The following is a 17,641-nucleotide window of genomic DNA, read 5'->3' on the forward strand; positions in this document are numbered from 1 at the left end:
ATCAGGAACAAACTTTTCAGACAGAAATGTGTGTGTTTGGATTTTTTAAATTGATGTCACTTTAATATGATAGATTTATACCTAAAACAGAGAGCCCACCTCCAGTCAAACTCATCTTTGTTCCCTGCCTTTCTGTGGGTATCCCAGCCCCTAATATTGTTTCAGACAACTTTGTCTAGGCAGTTGGTACTGAACCTTTTTTTTCTACTAGAGACTCCACACTGCTGGCTCTCACCCTTTGCTGAGGCTACCCCTGTCCCCTGCTGTCCCGCCTCCTTCCAATCCTAGCTCTACCTTACTGCCTCAACACTTATGCTTCCTCAGCTGCAAATCCCTGTCTTCTCTCTGTCATTTATAAGCACTCTACTGTGCAGGACAGTTCTTAAGGTGCCTCTCTTCTATGAGCTTTCTCCTTTTGTGGCATGTTCATTCTTGTCTTCTCATAATCTCCAATCCACTTGCCATTTCCCACTACTTGACTGTGATACTCCTGATTAATGTCTCACAATGTTTAAATTTGTTCAGTTAACTTGGTCTGGCATGAGTAGAACTGAGAAATCAATATTGCGGATGTCAAAGGCTAAACTATATATGGAAAGATGAATATGATTTCTTGTGGAGAATCTAGAAAGAAAATGTAAAGCATGCATTAAGACAAACATGATTAAAACACTTCTGAAAAAAATACACTTCTACCCCGATATAACACGACCCGATATAACATGAATTCGGATATAACGCGGTAAAGCAGTGCTCCGGGGGGGGGTGGGGCTGCGCACTCTGGCAGATCAAAGCAAGTTCGATATAACGCAGTTTCACCTATAACACCGCAAGGTTTTTTGGCTCCCGAGGACAGCGTTATATCGGGGTAGAGGTGTAGTGCAAAGTACAGTCTTAATCTGAAGGGAAATGAGTGCATTTATTTACTTTTAAATAGTTAGGTCTAGTTGCAAGCTATTGAAAATATAAATTGTTGTTTTGTAGTCAATCACAATACATGTTTAATAGGATGTAAGTATTTTTTTAAAAATGAACCAATCTTTATGATACTAGGCTGCCCTTTTGAACTATTGCTTTATAAAGTCAACCTGCTCACTTGGGGAAAGGAAACATTATAAATAAAACACCTTTAAATGCAGGTTTTGACTTGATAAAGAAATCACAAAATCTGGTGCTTGAAGCAAGTCTTGCTGAGTTTGTGTTTTACAAAATCCCTGCATTGATCTGATACAGCAGTGCATTCCAAACCATAAAATGAAAAGGGTAAACTGTAGAATTGCTGGCTGGCCTAATCCTTTACTCATCTTGGCCATATAGAAGATCTGGATTTAATTCTTAGTCCAAGTTTGTTGCTCCCATGGTTGGGGACAACATGCTCAGCCTCTGGAGAAGCATCTAGATATAAATATGAAATTTCATATCTTTTTATAGTAACTTCACTCGCTTATTTAAATAGCAGTGTTGAGAGGCCCAGAGAATGGTGTACAGAGTAAGATAAAATGGGCAGAGAGTTTTCCTCAGGGGAGCTTTTGGGAACATTATAAGAAAAAAAATTCTTGGAAAACCTTTCTTACATCACCTTTCAAAGCCCCAACATACGTTTTAATAGGCTGAGCTAGTGTACCTATTAAATAGACAGAAACAGAACTCCTGACCCTGGTGATGCCAAGAAAACCCCCTCAAATCCTTGTGGCTGAGAAGTGTATTCTATCTGCTCTGTTTTTCTCATGTGAACTGGTGCCAGGAGATTATCAGCAGCGAATGTGGTCACTAGGGAGGTTTCTCTTTATCTTCAGAAATATGTACTGGAGAGAGAGGTGTCCCTTCTCATAAAAATGTTTAAGTTCTAGGACCCTTCCAACTTCACAGATGTCGTAGACCATGGAAAGATTCTTGGATCCTTATAATCCAAACCAATTTTTTTCTAAAAAATGTTGAATACTCAGTAGAACTGGAGAGCAGGACCACAAAGCGTCCCCATGATAGGTACATCACATAGTCTTTTTTTCCCCTGTTCTTCCAGGAAAAAATGCTTTGTGTGATATTTGTGTCAAGGCTAGTAATGCATTTACAGCAGAGTTGCTTTTAGTACTGGCTGCAGAAGAGGTTCATCTTGTATTCCTGTGGAACACAGAAGTGGCCTGTCTGTATTGTGGAATAAGACGCAATAAAAACTGCAAATTAAAAAACTGAAACTCAAATTGACTTACTTGATCACAAGATCTTTTCTTAAACAGCCCTTTAAACTTAGATAAGAGTGAACTTCATTGTACTCTGCATAGCCATGGGTTCAGTATCCATTCTTTGGCTCTTATTGGGGCACACCAGTGGAGATAAAGTGCTAAATCGGAAGCTTGGTCAGTGAGTTGAAGAGAGGGTCCTTCACATTGCTGAATAGTGATATCCCCTCTGCTTGGTTAAAGAAACCAAGTGGACTCCAAGTGCTGTTTTGATGTGGGAGTAAAATGGGTGAAGTCGGCTAGGGGTACAGAGGACTCTTTGGACTATTCCTAAAAATACTATTTTTAGTTAGTTTGTTTTTTTAATGAGAGAGAAACAGAATTGTTGACAATTATTTTTGGAGCAATGGGCCAAATTGGATGAACTGATTTTTAAGAAATGATTGGACTACGAAGGAGAGTGTGTGTGTGTGTGTATATATATTTTATAACCTTGGATTGTTGTCCCTTTGGGAAGAATAGGGATGATGCTTCTGTAGAATCTACAGTTTTCTCCATTAAGAAGCCTCAAACTACTTATGTTTTCATTACAACCACTCCGTTTTAGGAGTGGATAGATCTTGGGTATTTTTTGGTTTAAAACTAGGTTTCTTCAGTGGAACAGTTTATTTTAGGGGTTTTTTACAAGTTTTCAAAAGAATCACTTTGGACACTAATAAATTGTCTTGAACCAACAAAAGACTAATACATTTATATTTATGGATAAATTTAAAATATAAGAGGGAGAAATTCCAGATGCAATAAACTGTTAATGACCCTAGATAATTATCTGTTTGTTTTAAATGTAAAGGTTTGGTTCTAGCATAGAAAAATAAAATTTGGAGTGCATTTTGACGATATGAGCATTTCTTTCTTAGCATGTTAGTAGTCCCAGTGAGTCAGATGACTTGTAGTCGTAAAGTTGAGCATGTGTGTAAGTGATTTGCTGGGCCAGGATCTTGTAATATGAAACAGTAAGATTCTGAACACCACTAAGTTAAAATGAAGATGTACTGAGGGTTAATCTTTCATTTTGACAAATGACACAAGTAGTTCATATGCATTTCCATGATGGTTATACACTGAGTTATCTTAATTTTGGAATTGTGCTATATTTCAAAAATTTTCAAGCTAAGATGTTTGGCTGGCATTGATTAATCAGGTAGTCTTTTTTTCTTAAACTCTTCTAAACACTCTCAATTTTAAAACTGCTTTATTAATTTTGTTAATTTAACTGAAACTCCCAAATCTATTTCTTTAAATGTGCTTTAAAACTTTGTTTGGCTCTGTCTTTTTAAATTAACAATAACAATAAATTCCCCATGTATAAATTACTCAGTTTAAACAGAATCAATTTAATCTTTAAGCAAATAAAGCATGCAAACCTTGACTTAGATATCACCTTAGCTTCATTTACTATAGATGCAGCATTACTTTTCTTTGACTTGTCTCTTGTAACATCGGGTTTTGTACCTGCTGATCGTGGCCCTCATTCCTTGAGATGTTGTGATGCCTTTATTTGTGATAGGATGGCTTAAAGAAAAAGAAAACCAACAAGAACCACCTGGCGGAGTCAGCAGACATAGTAGGTCTTGCTAACCCTGATTTACTGCCTTTTCAGCTTCTTTCTTTAAAGGGTCTGTGTACAGTAGTGAGTAAATGTTATAAGATAATGTAATAATGAGATAATGATGATGGATATTTAGTCCTGTGTGTGTGTGTGTGTGTGTGTGTACCTAGTGAGCATCCACAATATGGTTATTAAAATTAAACCATACTGGTGAATATTGTATTAGGGGACAAAATCTATGACGGTTCCTAGGAACCTATTACGTTCTTTATATAATCTATATTATTAAGAGTGTATCAGGAATTGTGTGTACAATATAGGCATTCTGTAACTGTAGTTCAGTGGTGCCATTGGGTTCATTCATGCACTGGCTGGCCTATCGATGGCTGACTACGAAGGGAGGCCCAGTGGGGGCTCGCTCGGTGGCCGGAGCCTCTGAAGGACCATCGGCTTCCCTCTCCAGACATCTGAGGAAGAAGTCGGTGGGACGTACATCCTCGGCATGGTGCCCAGAGACTGACCAGGTGATGGACCCGCCGGTGCCGGTGGACACACAAAGTACCGCGCTGGCCTCCTCGCCCTCCCTGGATGAGGCGATTACGGCCCCCTCCGTCTCACAGGAGGACTTTAGGGTCCACCAAGAACACTTAAACAGGGTGGCATCAAGCCTCCACCTCTAAGCAGAGGAGATGGAGGAGCCCTCGGACTTCCTGTTTTAATGTACTGTCCTCCTCGGCACCGGGCAGGGTGGCCTTGCCTCTCCACGAAGGGATGGCGAAAATTTCAAATGCCCTGTGGCCCCCATCTCAAAGAGAGCGGAATGCAAGTATTTTGTACCTTCCAAGAGGTATAAATACTTATAAACCCACCCTGCTCCTAACTCTCTGGTGGTTGAGTCGCTCAAACACAGGGGAACGGCAGGGCCAACCAGCCTCTACCCCGAAAAATAAAGATTGAAGGAGACTGGACTCACTTGGACGAAAAATTTATTCGTCCTTGTGCTTCCAGTTACGGGTGGCGAACCACCAGGCTCTCTTGAGCCAGTATGAGTTCAGTCTGTGGGGCTCCCTTCCCAAGTTCGAGGACTCCCTCCAGGAGCGCGACTGGAAGGAGTTCAAAGCACTGGTGGAGGAGGGTACAGCAGCTGCCAGGACAACCCTGCAGGCAGCTTCGGATGCAGCGGACGTGGCCATGCGGTCCTTGGCCTCTGCGATGTCCATGAGAAGGGTGTCATGGATCCTGCTCTCTGGGCTGTCCAGCGCAGACCTCCCTGCGGGACCTCCTGTTTGACGGCAAAGCTCTGTTTGCGGAACAAACGGATACAAAGCTGCATGGCCTGAAAGACTCCCGCACGACTCTCCAGACTCTGGGTCTCTATGTTCCGCCTCCGGCTAAACTTAAGTTCAAACCTCAGCAGACTCCCGCTCAGGCCACCCATTCAAAATACGAGACCGCTTATAAGAAGTTGCAGGACTATAAGCGGCACCCACAGAAGCAGTCTTGGCCAGCCCCCCAGCCTGGGCCCTCCAAGGGCAAGCAAGCGGCGAAAAGGTGCTTTTGACAGGACACCTGGCGGCGCCCTGCCAGCTCTCATCAGGGATCCACCCTCAATAAAGCTTCCCTTCTCCAATCGGTTGTGTGCTTTCCTCCCAGAGTGGTCGCGGCTGACCTCGGACTGATGGGTCCTCAACACCATCTCCCAGGGCTACACCCTCCAGTTTACTTCCTCCCCACCCAACCACCCCCCGCCCCTGTCCCTCCTGGGGGACTCATCATACAAGGCGCTGCTCGAGCAGGAGGTGGGGTGGCTCCTGGGCCTAGGAGCAGTGGAAGCGGTACTGGGGGAGTTCAAATGCAAGGGGTACTACTCCCACTATTTCCTTATCCCGAAGGCCAAAGGAGAGCTCAGGCCCATCTTGGACCTGCAAGGCCTGAACCAGTACATGATGAAGCTCAAGTTCCACATGGTCTCCCTGGCCTCCATCATCCCCTCCCTGGATCCTAGGGACTGGTACACCACTCTCGATCTGCAGGACGCGTACTTCCACATTCATATATTCGAGGGGCACAGAGGCTTCCTTTGTTTCACGGTGGGGCAGGAACACTACCAATTTACGGTCCTCCCATTTGGCCTGTCCTCTGCCCCCAGGGTATTCAGGAAATATATGTCGGTGTTGGCAGCCTATCTCAGGCACTGGGGGGTTTAGATCTTCCCCTATCTGGATGACTGGTCGGTCAAAGGCAGCTCCTGGTCGCAAATGCGGGATCATGTGGCGCTCCTTCTGTCCAAGCGCACCAACAGGCTTTGGGCCTGTTGGTAAACAACACCATGTCCACGTTAGTCCCGGTACAATGCATAGAGTTTATCGCAGTGGTCCTGGATGCCTCGTCAGCCAGAGCCTCCCTCCCACCGGACAGGTTCGAGACCTGAAGGGGCTCATTGACACGGTCACAAGGCTTCCGGAGACAACAGCCAGAGAGTGCCTCCAGCTCTTGGGTCACATATCAGCATGCATGTATGTGGTCCGTCACGCCAGACTCAGGATGAGGCCCCTCCAGCTCTGGTTGGCCTCAGAGTTCTCCCAGGCCAGGGACAGGATGGACAAAGTCCTCACAGTGCCTGAGCCAGTGATCACCTCCCTATGGTGGTGGTCCTCCCTGAGAAACATGCTCCAAGGGGTCCCGTTCAGGGGCAGGACCCCGTCACTGGAACTGGTGTCCTACGCATTGGACCTGGGATGAGGGGTCCATGTGGGGAATGTTCAGACCCAAGGTCTGTGGCTGGTTCAGGATCTGACCCTCCACATAAACGTCAAGGAGCTCAGTGCGGTACGGCTGGCGTGCATGGCCTTCCACTCGCACCTGAAGGGCCAGATGGTCAGGGTCCTCACGGACAACATGGCCTCGATGTTCTACATCAACAGGCAAGGTGGGGCCTGATCTTCTGCCCTCTGCCGCGAAGCCCTCAGGCTGTGGGACTTTAGTATAGCCCATGACATCTGCCTACAGGCCTTCCATTTGCCAGGCGCCTGGAACACGTGGGCAGATTGCTTGAGCAGGGACTTCTCCTCTCAGCACAAGTGGTCTCTCCACCCAGAGGTGGTGCACAGACTTTTCCAAGCGTGGGGAACTCCCCCGGTCGACCTGTTCACAACTCGGCAGAACCCTCATCAGTCAAGGTGCTGGTGGCCATATCGTCCTTCCATCCACCGGTGCAGGGCCACATGGTATTCTCCCATGCTATGACTGGCAGATTCCTTAAGGGGTTGGATTGTCTCTTCCCTTTTGTTAGGCCCCGAGTCCCGCAGTGGGACCTAAACCTGGTGTTGGCCTGTCTCACGGGGCCCCCGTTTGAGCTGCTAGCCACGTGCTTCTGGTCACACCTCTCATGGAAGGTGGCCTTCCTGGTTGCAATCACGTCAGCTAGGCGAGTCTCGGAGCTCAGGGCCCTGACCTCTGAGCCCCCGTACACGGTGTTTCATAAAGATAAGGTCAAGCTCCGCCCACACCCTTAGTTCCTCCCGAAGGTGGTCTCCGCCTATCACTGGGTCAGGACATTTTTCTGCCAGTCCTTTGCCCCAAGCCCCATGTGTCCAGTGATGAGTGCCGCCTCCACACGCTGGACGTGAGACGGGCTTTGGCTTTCTACCTGGAGCGTACTAAGCCGTTCAGCAAGTCCTCGCAACTGTTCATCGCCTCGGATGAGCGCATGAAAGGTCGGCCGATCTCCACTCAGCGGCTCTCCAACTGGATCACCTTGTGCATCCGTACCTGTTATGACCTGGCGGGAATCCCTCCACCACCAATTGTGAAGGCGCACTTGACTAGAACGCAGGCCTTGTTGGCTGCCTTTTTGGCCCATGTCCCCATTCAGGACATTTGTAGGACTGCCACATGGTCTTCAGTTCACACATTCACCTCACATTATGTGATTGTCTCTCAGACCAGGGAGGACATTTTAAACCATGCTAATTTTGGGATTATTTTATGAGCAAAAGAGCTTCATGACCAGGTCCTTTGTCTTTAAAGGAGGAGCTGTCTGCAGTGCATACCATTGTGTAAAAGTCAATATTTACTGTATTACAATATTAAATTTTTTATGGTAGTACTTGTATTTCCTGTATTCAGATCAGAAAATAACTATGGTACATTTAACTACCTTGTGCAGTAAATTTGGGGTTTCTTTTGTTATGGCTGCTTGCAGGACATTTTAAAAATATATATCTGACTGCTTTAGACTGAATTTAAAGAACAGATTCCTCAGAAAAGTGTCCAAGTACAAACAGCATCATTTTATTCAACATATTTGCTTCCTATGTATCTTTGAGTTCAATCTGAGTATTGATCTAGTCTGGGCAAATACTGCTAAAATAATTCTATGAATGTCTACTTGCATTTTAAATAAATTAATTCCAGCCACATGGACATCCCTTTTGTGATTGCTTTCTGTGAACAGTATAATGAAGAAGTTTGCTGTAAGGAATGTTCATGAAAAGAGTTTAATTTACATTCTTGTGTGTCATGTGACCAGTGATCTATGTCAAATCTCAAATTTTGAATAAATCATACTTGTAGCAAACTTCTTGGAAATGAGATTTCACAGACCATTAATTACTTGGTGAATAATTTTGAATAACAAATTCAAGAAAATTGTGATCTGCATGCAAACAATTTTCAAGTAGGAAATAAAAAGATGAAATGTGTTGAATTATCTGTTGTGAATTATCCACACAGCTCTATTATTGACTAAAACCAGCTTATCCCCAACTACAGGGTTAATGTAGTTATAAAAGTGAAATCTCATTATATTCTTTCAGGGATCAACAAAATTCTTGACTGAATTCTGTTTGCAGGTGGCTGGTGATGTAAGAAGTGGAGCTTTTTTCAGATCTCAGACTGTCTGGGGAGGAGAGAACTGGTGTGACCTTATTGCAGTGACCTAGGTGGTATGCTAGCTGAATGGAGGGGCTTATGTTGACTGGATGCCAGATGTAATGAAACTTCTGGTCACTGCTTGCAAATATTTCAGTGATTGTGGGTATATGGGAGAAGGGTTTGGAAAAATCATTGGGAGAAGGGAGCCCCAAGGAAGGTTGTATTCACACAAGATATTGTATTAGTATCCATGACCATTGTAAGTGCAAGTGTCTCATCTGTTCGAAACTCACTTATACACCTCTACCTCGATATAACGCTGTCCTCGGGAGCCAAAAAATCTTACTGCGTTATAGGTGAATCCGCGTTATATCGAACTTGCTTTGATCTGCCGGAGTGCGCAGCCCCGCCCCCCCGGAGCACTGCTTTACCGTATTATATCAGAATTTGTGTTATATCGGGTTGTGTTATATCGAGGTAGAGGTGTACATGTTTGATCAATAGAAGTGTAATTTAGGGAGACACACTTCTTACAAGCCGTGCCTGAGAGGTTCCTCACTCGTTATAATTGTAAAAGGAAGGATTCAAAGGGTGGGGGGAGAGGGAGTGTGGGAATAAATACTGCTGTTACTAGATGTTTCCCCAGACGACATTGTTCCTGTGAACAAAGGGTGAGCTTTACCCAATGGAGTTTTCTATTACAAATATGATTCATGGGTGTATGACGGGATCATGAGGAAATGGAGACATAAAATGCTTTTTAGTCAGTTGGTACATTTTTAGTGTGCTTCCTTGCTGTGCCTTCAAACACTTCTATGTGAATTGCGAAGGAGGAATGGAGATTGTTCCTTAATTCCAAGTTCACGTAAATAAAAAATTTGTAACAACAGTCATCTCTCTCTTTGATTATTCCAGCATAGCAACTTGACAGGGGACAAGTTTAAAAATAGCCAGTACAAACGACCCAGTTGTTCTGCAAAGCTGCGTGCATTGATAGCTATGTAATAAAGGATACTATGCAGAAGAGCCATGAGCTTTTTGCTAAAGCACTCACTGGGGACTTTCCCCTTTCTTTGGCTGCTACAGCAGAGGAACACTGCATTTAAGGATATGCCAGGATAAATTTATCATTTTAATACAGAGAAAAATGATTGTCCCGTGGTGATTGTAGTGGAAGGAGAGTGCAATTTCAGCTTTGTCTCTTCGAACCTGAGAGTCATTTTCAGGTTACTCAGCCTTGATAAAATGCTATAATGCATAAATCATCATGATAAAGTATGAGACATTTTAGAACCAAGACTGACTGTCTGTATGTCAGTCTCCCTGCATCTCTGACTTAAAGGTAAATATGAATTGTGCAAGAGGTCTGGATTTTTTTGGGTCTTAATAGTCATCCCTGTTGAAAAATACAGACTAAGCTGAGAAGAGCACACATGTGAAAGACCATAAAATATTGTAAATGAGTCTTGGATGTTACTCTGTGTGCTGTGGTACCCCTGCCCCCTCTCGATGTCTGGTAGTTCTCTGTGGGACCACAAGCCTGTACCATGAGCTTAGAGGCAGGTGCTGTAGGCACTCTGAGCACTGGGCTCCACAGACTTCAGTGAGTTCCCATAAACACTCAATCGAAGGAAGTAAGAGGATTATTTTAGTAGGGGGTGCTAGAAAATAAAATATGCAAATAGCCCAGGCACGAGAATGTTAGCAGTTACAAACAAGTCAACCACTTGTTTGTCAACCACTAACACTTCCTCCAAGTGTATAAAGTTAACTCAAGTTTGTCCTTCTCCTGAAGGCAATGAAGCATTTGAAGACCTCATTGGTTAGAGCTCAGGTCTTTCATCTGTGGTGTCATTTTTGCAGTTGCATTCACACCTGCTTGCAAGCCAGTGCAATATATTCTTCTGTTCTTCTGCTGGCTCCCTGAAAGTAATAGGCTGAGGTTGCATCCCCCTGCAGCCCAGTCGAGCCCTCTCTTTGCAGCCTGATCCCAGGCTGCTGTTCTTGCTCACGTGCAATCTCTAACTCTCTCCCTAACTTGATTCTCTCTGATGTCAGGATTTTACTTCCTTTTTCTGGTATTCTGGAATACGGACTCCTCTACTGGCTGAATGTTGAACTGGGTAAATAGTGCCCTCCACTGGTTAGGCGGGAGGGATGGTGGTAATGCCCTAGCATGTTCATCACAATATGTTCTTTGGCTGATGGACTATATTAACTCTAGGGAGGATTGGACAAAAAAGAAAAATCTGACTCTTTATCCTACGATTTCAAATATTGATGTAACAGGCCTAACACCTGTCTGTGGATAAAGTGATTACACAGTGTACTAAGTGTGGCAGATGGTCCATGTGGGGTATTTGTCTTGTAATATTTGCTGAACTTATCATGGAATTAATAGAATATTTGACAAATCTATTTTGACTAATTTGGTTCGAATTGCCTGAATTTAATATATGCTGCTTTTGTGTGTTTTTCAGACCTCTCAAGGAACCCAACGCTAGAAAGAGACAGGGTTGCGTTTCTGCGTGCCAGACCCAGTCTCCAGCACTGGTCCCCCTGATGGCAGTTTGTACATCCCTGTGAAACCTGCCAAGCTGGACGCCACAGCTTTGCACGACTGCACTTTGGCTGCCACTGTGCCCCCTTCAGAGCCAACAAACCATGCAGTCCTAGCCTGTGACACAGGCATCCATGAAGAGCACTATGTAAGTGAAGCAGTGGAAAATGATGTGCCGGACAACAGAGAATACAGAGATGCCTGCACCATTACTGGTATGCAATAAACTAGATTATTCTAGCTCTTTCTTGAGATAGGTACACAATAGCTACGTTTCCTTTTCCTTAATGAAACAACTGACATAGCAGCTTCATACACAGTAAATCAGTTACTATTCTAAAAATACTGTGTTTTCTCATCTGGGATATAGTGTTGAAGAGTTCTGAATCTTAAATGAATTCCCAGTCACAACACTATAACAGAGTTAAGGTTTTGCAAATAGGCCATTAATTTACAATTGTATAATTAATTATTGCAGTTATCATGAAAAAATCAGATTTGAAAGTCAGGCAATTTGGAGTTCAAGTTTAAAAACAAACCTCAAAATGAGGAATTAAAAATATTGTAGCTCAACTTAAGTTCATTGCCGGAAATTATGGAAATACTTAGTTGCGTTACTAACTATAACTTGGCTCTCTTGTTAGTGGGAAAGCTCTAACAATTACCACATGAAATAAATGAAGTTGCAGAGGGTCCGATGCTGTGGCTGTCGTGTTTGCCTCTCAAAACAGCAACCAGAGGGAGGTTATGCTGTTTCCATCTTTGCTCTGTTAGCTCTGGTACTGTAAGAAATAATGCATTTCCCCGTGAAGCCTGAATTTCAAAGAACTAGTTATGCCATTTGTTCCTTGTATATTAATGGTTACTGTAACTGAACGTAATCAGTGATATGGACATCAAATGGATAAAAATTTCCTTTCCAAGCCCTTTATTGACAAAGCTTGTGAGGCCTTATACTCAACTGAATGGTATTTCTCTGTTTTGGATGTAATGTGATAACCGTTGAACACCAAATCTGAATGTGGCGAGGCACCGCTGGGCCCCCGCTCTCCTCTGCCACGCCCACAAATCAGCCAGAGACCTCTGCGTAGGTTCAATCACCCGTGCTCTTTATTTACAGTATACCTTCCCACCACCACCTTCTAGCTACCAACAGCTTCACTATTACAGCCTCAGGGACTGCTAGTTCCTGCAGCCAGCAGAGAAGAGCTCCCACTCCCTCTAATTCTCTGGCTTCTTCCTTTCCTTCCAGCCTTTATATAGCCCCTGGTTAACGAGGCCGGCAGCTGTTCTCCGTTTGCCAATCAGGCCTGGGCTTACTCAGCCAGCATCAATTCCCCTTTCTCAATTGGAGCTGGCATGACAGAGGCCTGGCTCAGATTTCCTTAGCCAGCACCCTGTCGCACACCTCCCCCGTTATGAACCGGTGGGGTTCATCCGGGGGAGTCTCTCCCCTTCATTCAGGTGATCCCTGGCATCATTTCTGGGGGGTTCCTTCATCTCCCAACCGCGAAAAGTACACTGCGTTGGGGATGGATGCCCTCGTAGCTCTGTTGCCACCCACAGGTCTTCACACCAGTTACATCCCTGTGGGCGTCTCTTTTCCTTTACCCTCTTTTCTACCAGTAGGGGGTCGGGTTCTCCCAAGCCATCAAGCGGGATCCACGTCTCATCTCCTGTGAGTTGCATTGTGGGGAGCTCCAGTTGCCCCTTTTTCCCCCTCTTAAGGGGCTTGGGCTGGCCATCTGCCCCGCATCTCCGTCCCTCTTTCTACCCTATCTGGGCTCTGTTGTCTAGGGTTTCCATGTTCGCTTCCCTGAGGCCTCTGCTCCTCTTCCTCACTGGGGGTTCTCAGTTTAGGGCTCCCCACCCCCTTCTTCGGGGAACCTCTCCTTTTCCCTCCACGGGGAGGGCCCCAGTCCATACCCAACACGATGGGTACGGTAACCCCTCTACGACCCCAACTCACTTCCATTTAAATCTGCCCCACACTTCTAGGGATACCTGGGCCATTGGGCAGTATTTCCTGTCCCCGTGGATATACTCCAGGGTCATCCATGCACCTGGAATTATCCAATGTGGTTTTATCAGCCCCCTCTGGACAAGTGAGCAGCCTGAAGCTGTATCCACCAGGCCCCTCTGGGGTTTCCTCCCCACCCTCACTGGGATGGTGGACAGCCTCTGCCCACTTTCCTGCCCTCTAGCATTAGTCCAGCTGAAAAATTTGGCCCAACCTCATTCCATGTCTGGGCAGTCTCCCTTTTTGTGTCCTGGCCGCCTGCACTGCCAGCAAACGATCGCGTTGGCTCTACTCGGAGCTCCTTGGAGTTCCTCCTTCTTCCCCTCCGGGCCTTTCCCAGGGAGGGGTTCTCTCGGCTTCTTCCTCAACTCTGTCTCTAGAGGGTCGGCCCTCCCTTCGGGGGACTTCTGCCTCCATTTATTCCTCAGTCAGCTTGACCGTTGCATTGACCGTACTTTGCTGATGTCGCCTGACCCAGACTCGGATATTCTCGGAGAAGTCCTGTAGCAGTTGTTCTAGGACTAGGGTGTCCATTATTTCTTCCACTGTTTGCGTCTCAGGCCTCAGCCGGTGGGTGATCCAGTCCATCAGTCTCTGAGCGAATGCCCGGGGCCGCATGGCCCCCATCCATCTGGCCAACTGGAACTTTTGGCGGTATTTCTATGACCTGACAGGCCATCCTGATCTAGGACTGCTGCCCTCACCACCTCACAGTTCCGGGCCTCTTCGTCACTCAATGCCATGCAGGCCATTTGAGCTTCGCCAGCTAGGTAGGGAGCCAGCCGTAGGGCCCAGGTTCCCCTATCATAACCAGTGCCTATGGCTACCCACTCAAACGTACCAAGGGTTGCATCCGGGTCATCTGCTGAGCCCATTTTACAGCATCCCAAGCCCCTCGGCCAGGTGCCATCCCCCATCGCGGGACTCACCTGCTCTCTTATACAGAAGTGTAGGCTTTTTTGCTGTTCTGCCTGCCAGGTTAGCAAGGCCTGTCTCTCGGCCTGGTGTGACTGCTGGAAGCCTCGCAGGGCCTTTTGCACCTGCTCCTCCTGCTTTACAAGCCATTGCAGGAGCTCCTTCATCTCCGAGCTGCCAACCACATCCATTGGCTCGGGAAATTGGGGGGCACACAGAGAACTTGTTGGGGAGAATGGAGGGATGCAAGGAACCCCTGCTGTGTGCAGTGAGTTTGACCTACAGAAGCTATAAAGTATGTAACACTCTAACTAGAGATTTTTTTCAGATGAAATTGAATAATCTAGATTTGCACCACTATGTATTAAATTAGTTGGAGCAGCCTCCAGTGCCCTTGGAGTAACCTTCTCCTTCCTCCTAAAGGAAGTGAGTTTTATGAGGGTCTTTAAGTAGCCTTCCACCAATAACCATCAATCCCTGCCATCATGCCCTTCCATATCTTTTTAATTTGATTCACATTACAATTTAAAATTTATTTAAAAAATGAAAGCCAGCAACCCTTTGAACTAACGATAGTTGCCAAACAGAACTGCTCAGTTCCACAATTGTGTGCTGGATTTCCCAACAGCGGAATTCTCACCCTTCAGAAAGGCCCTAGCTTCCTGCAATACGAAGTGCAGCAGCCATGACTACCAGTAGCACTGAGGCTGAAGCCAATCCTTTAGTCTCAGAATTGGCGTACTGCGGAGAATGTAAAGTTCCTGTTATCATTTTTTTCCCCCCTGCCACTGATGCACAGGCTCGTTGAGGTATTTATATATAAGGTGGTCTCTAAGCTTGACTGCAGTCGCCCAAGCATTTATGTTGCATCTAAACTTAACAGATAGACTAGGAATGTTACAAAAACACAGAGATACTGCAGAATTTCTAATAACCACACCACATCTCGTATCTGTTCCAGGCATGTTCCCTCAGGGGGACAGTGAGATTTTAAGTCGTTGTCCTGTTTCTGACTGCATGCCAGACCACTCCAGTTTTGTCACAAATAGATATCTTCTTGATAATGATCCACAGAAGGAAAAGCATTTTTTTCTTTTAATAAAGTCCTCTTACAAGTTGAGGTCAATGTTTGGTTTCCCACCATGAGTTCTTTTAAACACAGCAATCTTTCTGGATTTCCTGTGGCTAAGACTTGCTTTATTCTCTGCCAAATCTGGTTTACTTATTACTGCTACAAAATTGTTGGCCTTTTTGGATCAGCTATACAGAACGAGCAATTTTCTGCTGCATCCAGCGTAGGAGTGCCTGTTCTGCTTCCGAACGCTTATGATCCTGTTTGTACTTTACGACTGGCATCTGTTTAGAAAGGCAGTTGTTTTCCAAATTTTTAATGACGTTGAAGGGTATAGATTGAGAAATTTTGAAATATTTTGCCAAATTCATTTTGCAAAATCTGTACCTTGTTTTCAGATGGAAAGCAATTAGTATTAGCAGATGTATTTCAGGACTGGCAGAGATGGACTGGTGTAATGAAGTAGGGTTAATATGTACTTTAATATTCAGACCACCTGGCCTCTAATTATTGCCCTTCTGCTGAGCAGTAGCAGATGTTCACAGTTCAGCTTCCTTTGGATTCTTCCATAGGCAGATATTAAATATTAGGCTACCTTTACGAAACATTTTAAAGTTGCTTCATGTTGTATTCTCTTTGCAAGAGAATGACCACCACTACTAGAAGTGTGCAGACTATGTAATAGCACCACCTGGTGACACCTAGCATAACATAATGTGCAGGGAGGGGTGGATTAACTGAAATTCTAGTCTTATACATGACTGATCCTGGTAAGCATTGGTTCCTAGTCTAAATAGTATGCAGTGTGGTATAGGTGACCCAAAGGTAATCAATGTCCATAGAATCCTCCTTAGAATTTTCTCAGTTAGGACCCTCCCCTGTTTCTGTTTACTGTCCCAGAATCTTCACACACACACAAATGATAATAGATTTCCCAGCTTCCACATTAGTAAATTATACCCCATTTTGGGTGCTCTTAAGGGAACTTTTCAAGTTAACTGGAGAAAGGGATTTAGACTTAAGAACTCTGTGACCAAAGCTGTGTTTTGTGAAATTTAAGTTTTTTGCAGTTTTAAAGAAACAGGTAAATAAAAATTATATTACATTTTTTCAACAATGATGGAATTATCTCCTATTTCTGGAATCAAAATAACTGGAAGCACTTCCTTTCCCACTAGTAAATGTAATGTGTATGTATCCTCAAAAAGTGCCTACCTTCATGGAAATCAAGCAAGCTATAACTGAAATTATTTTGGACATTAGATCTTCTCAGTAAGACCAGGGCCAGCTCCAGCTTTTATGCCGCCCCAAGCAGCGAAGGGAAAAAAAAAAAAAAAAAAAAAAAGCAGCGATTGGCAGTGCTTCGGCGGCAGCTCTACCGCGCTGCTTCATTCTTCGGCGGCAATTCGGCAGCTGATCCTTCCCTCCAAGAGGGACCCACCACCGAAGACTCGGACGTGCTGCCTTACCATTGGCCGCCCCAAGCACCTGCTTCCTGCGCTGGTGCCTGCAGCCAGCCCTGAATAAAACTTCACATGACATCTTTCACTCAGAGCGTCGTTAATGGGAGTTCTATGGTATCAGTTCATATAATCAATGAGAGATCCACACCAAAAAAAAGAGCAAAAACCTGAAATGAAGCATTAGATTAAGGGTCTGAAAGAATTATGAACTTAATTTGGGAAATTTAATCTGGTAAGAATGATTGCAAGTGCACAAGTTGATTTTAAAGGAGATGGGGAAAGCTTTTTGTTTTATGGCATGGGAACAGACCAGCACATCTAGAGGTGGAACCATTCTGCTTTAAGTGCTCTCATATTCCATCATTTGTCTATTCTGTTCTTATGACATAGCATTTGGGGCAGGAGCGATGGTGGAAAAGCTTGCTTGTTGGGCACCAGGTTACTTTCTTAATTACTCCATCTCTGACTAAAGAAAATCCAAATTTAAAACCATAAAGCTGATGCATGTGGCTTCATTTTCTTTTTAAATTAACATTCACGGTGGTAGAACTCATGTAATGGTGCAGTAAAGGTCTAACCAATGGAACAGACCTCAGGAGTGAGTTGTAGAATGGGCTTTTATTTTTCTGACCCCCTTAATCAGCTATTTTCTTCCCTTCCCCCTTTTTCATTTTGTATTTCCTTTAGCCTTTATTTGATTCTTCCAATTTTGTCTTTTTTTCCCCTTGTTCCATGAAACAGAAGTGGTTAAAAAAATTAAAAATTGGAATTGGAACAAGTGCTGGAGCTCAGCTTTGGGTGAAAAAGGTGCTGGAGCTGAGACCTGTAGTTGACCTCCGATTTTTATTAGCCTGTGACCTGTATCAGATCTATAGTTTCAAGAGCATTAATAACCAAACATGTTAAACTTTATAACTTTTTGGCTTCTCTCCTTGTGCAATACAAAT

General features: G+C 44.6%; 1 protein-coding gene across 2 annotated transcripts in view; it reads left to right on the forward strand.

Moving 5' to 3' along the window:
• Window positions 1-11,169: 11,169 nt before the first annotated feature.
• Window positions 11,170-17,641, forward strand: part of TRAK1 (trafficking kinesin protein 1) — a 118,061-nt gene continuing 111,589 nt past the window's right edge. For both annotated transcript variants that reach the window (XM_034760999.1, XM_034761000.1), the window contains exon 1: window positions 11,170-11,439. The gene's annotated coding sequence lies outside the window, so the exon portion shown is untranslated. The remainder of the gene's footprint in view (window positions 11,440-17,641) is intronic.

The sequence above is a fragment of the Trachemys scripta genome, chromosome 2 (assembly GCF_013100865.1).
Source record: "Trachemys scripta elegans isolate TJP31775 chromosome 2, CAS_Tse_1.0, whole genome shotgun sequence".
Taxonomy (NCBI): domain Eukaryota; kingdom Metazoa; phylum Chordata; order Testudines; family Emydidae; genus Trachemys; species Trachemys scripta.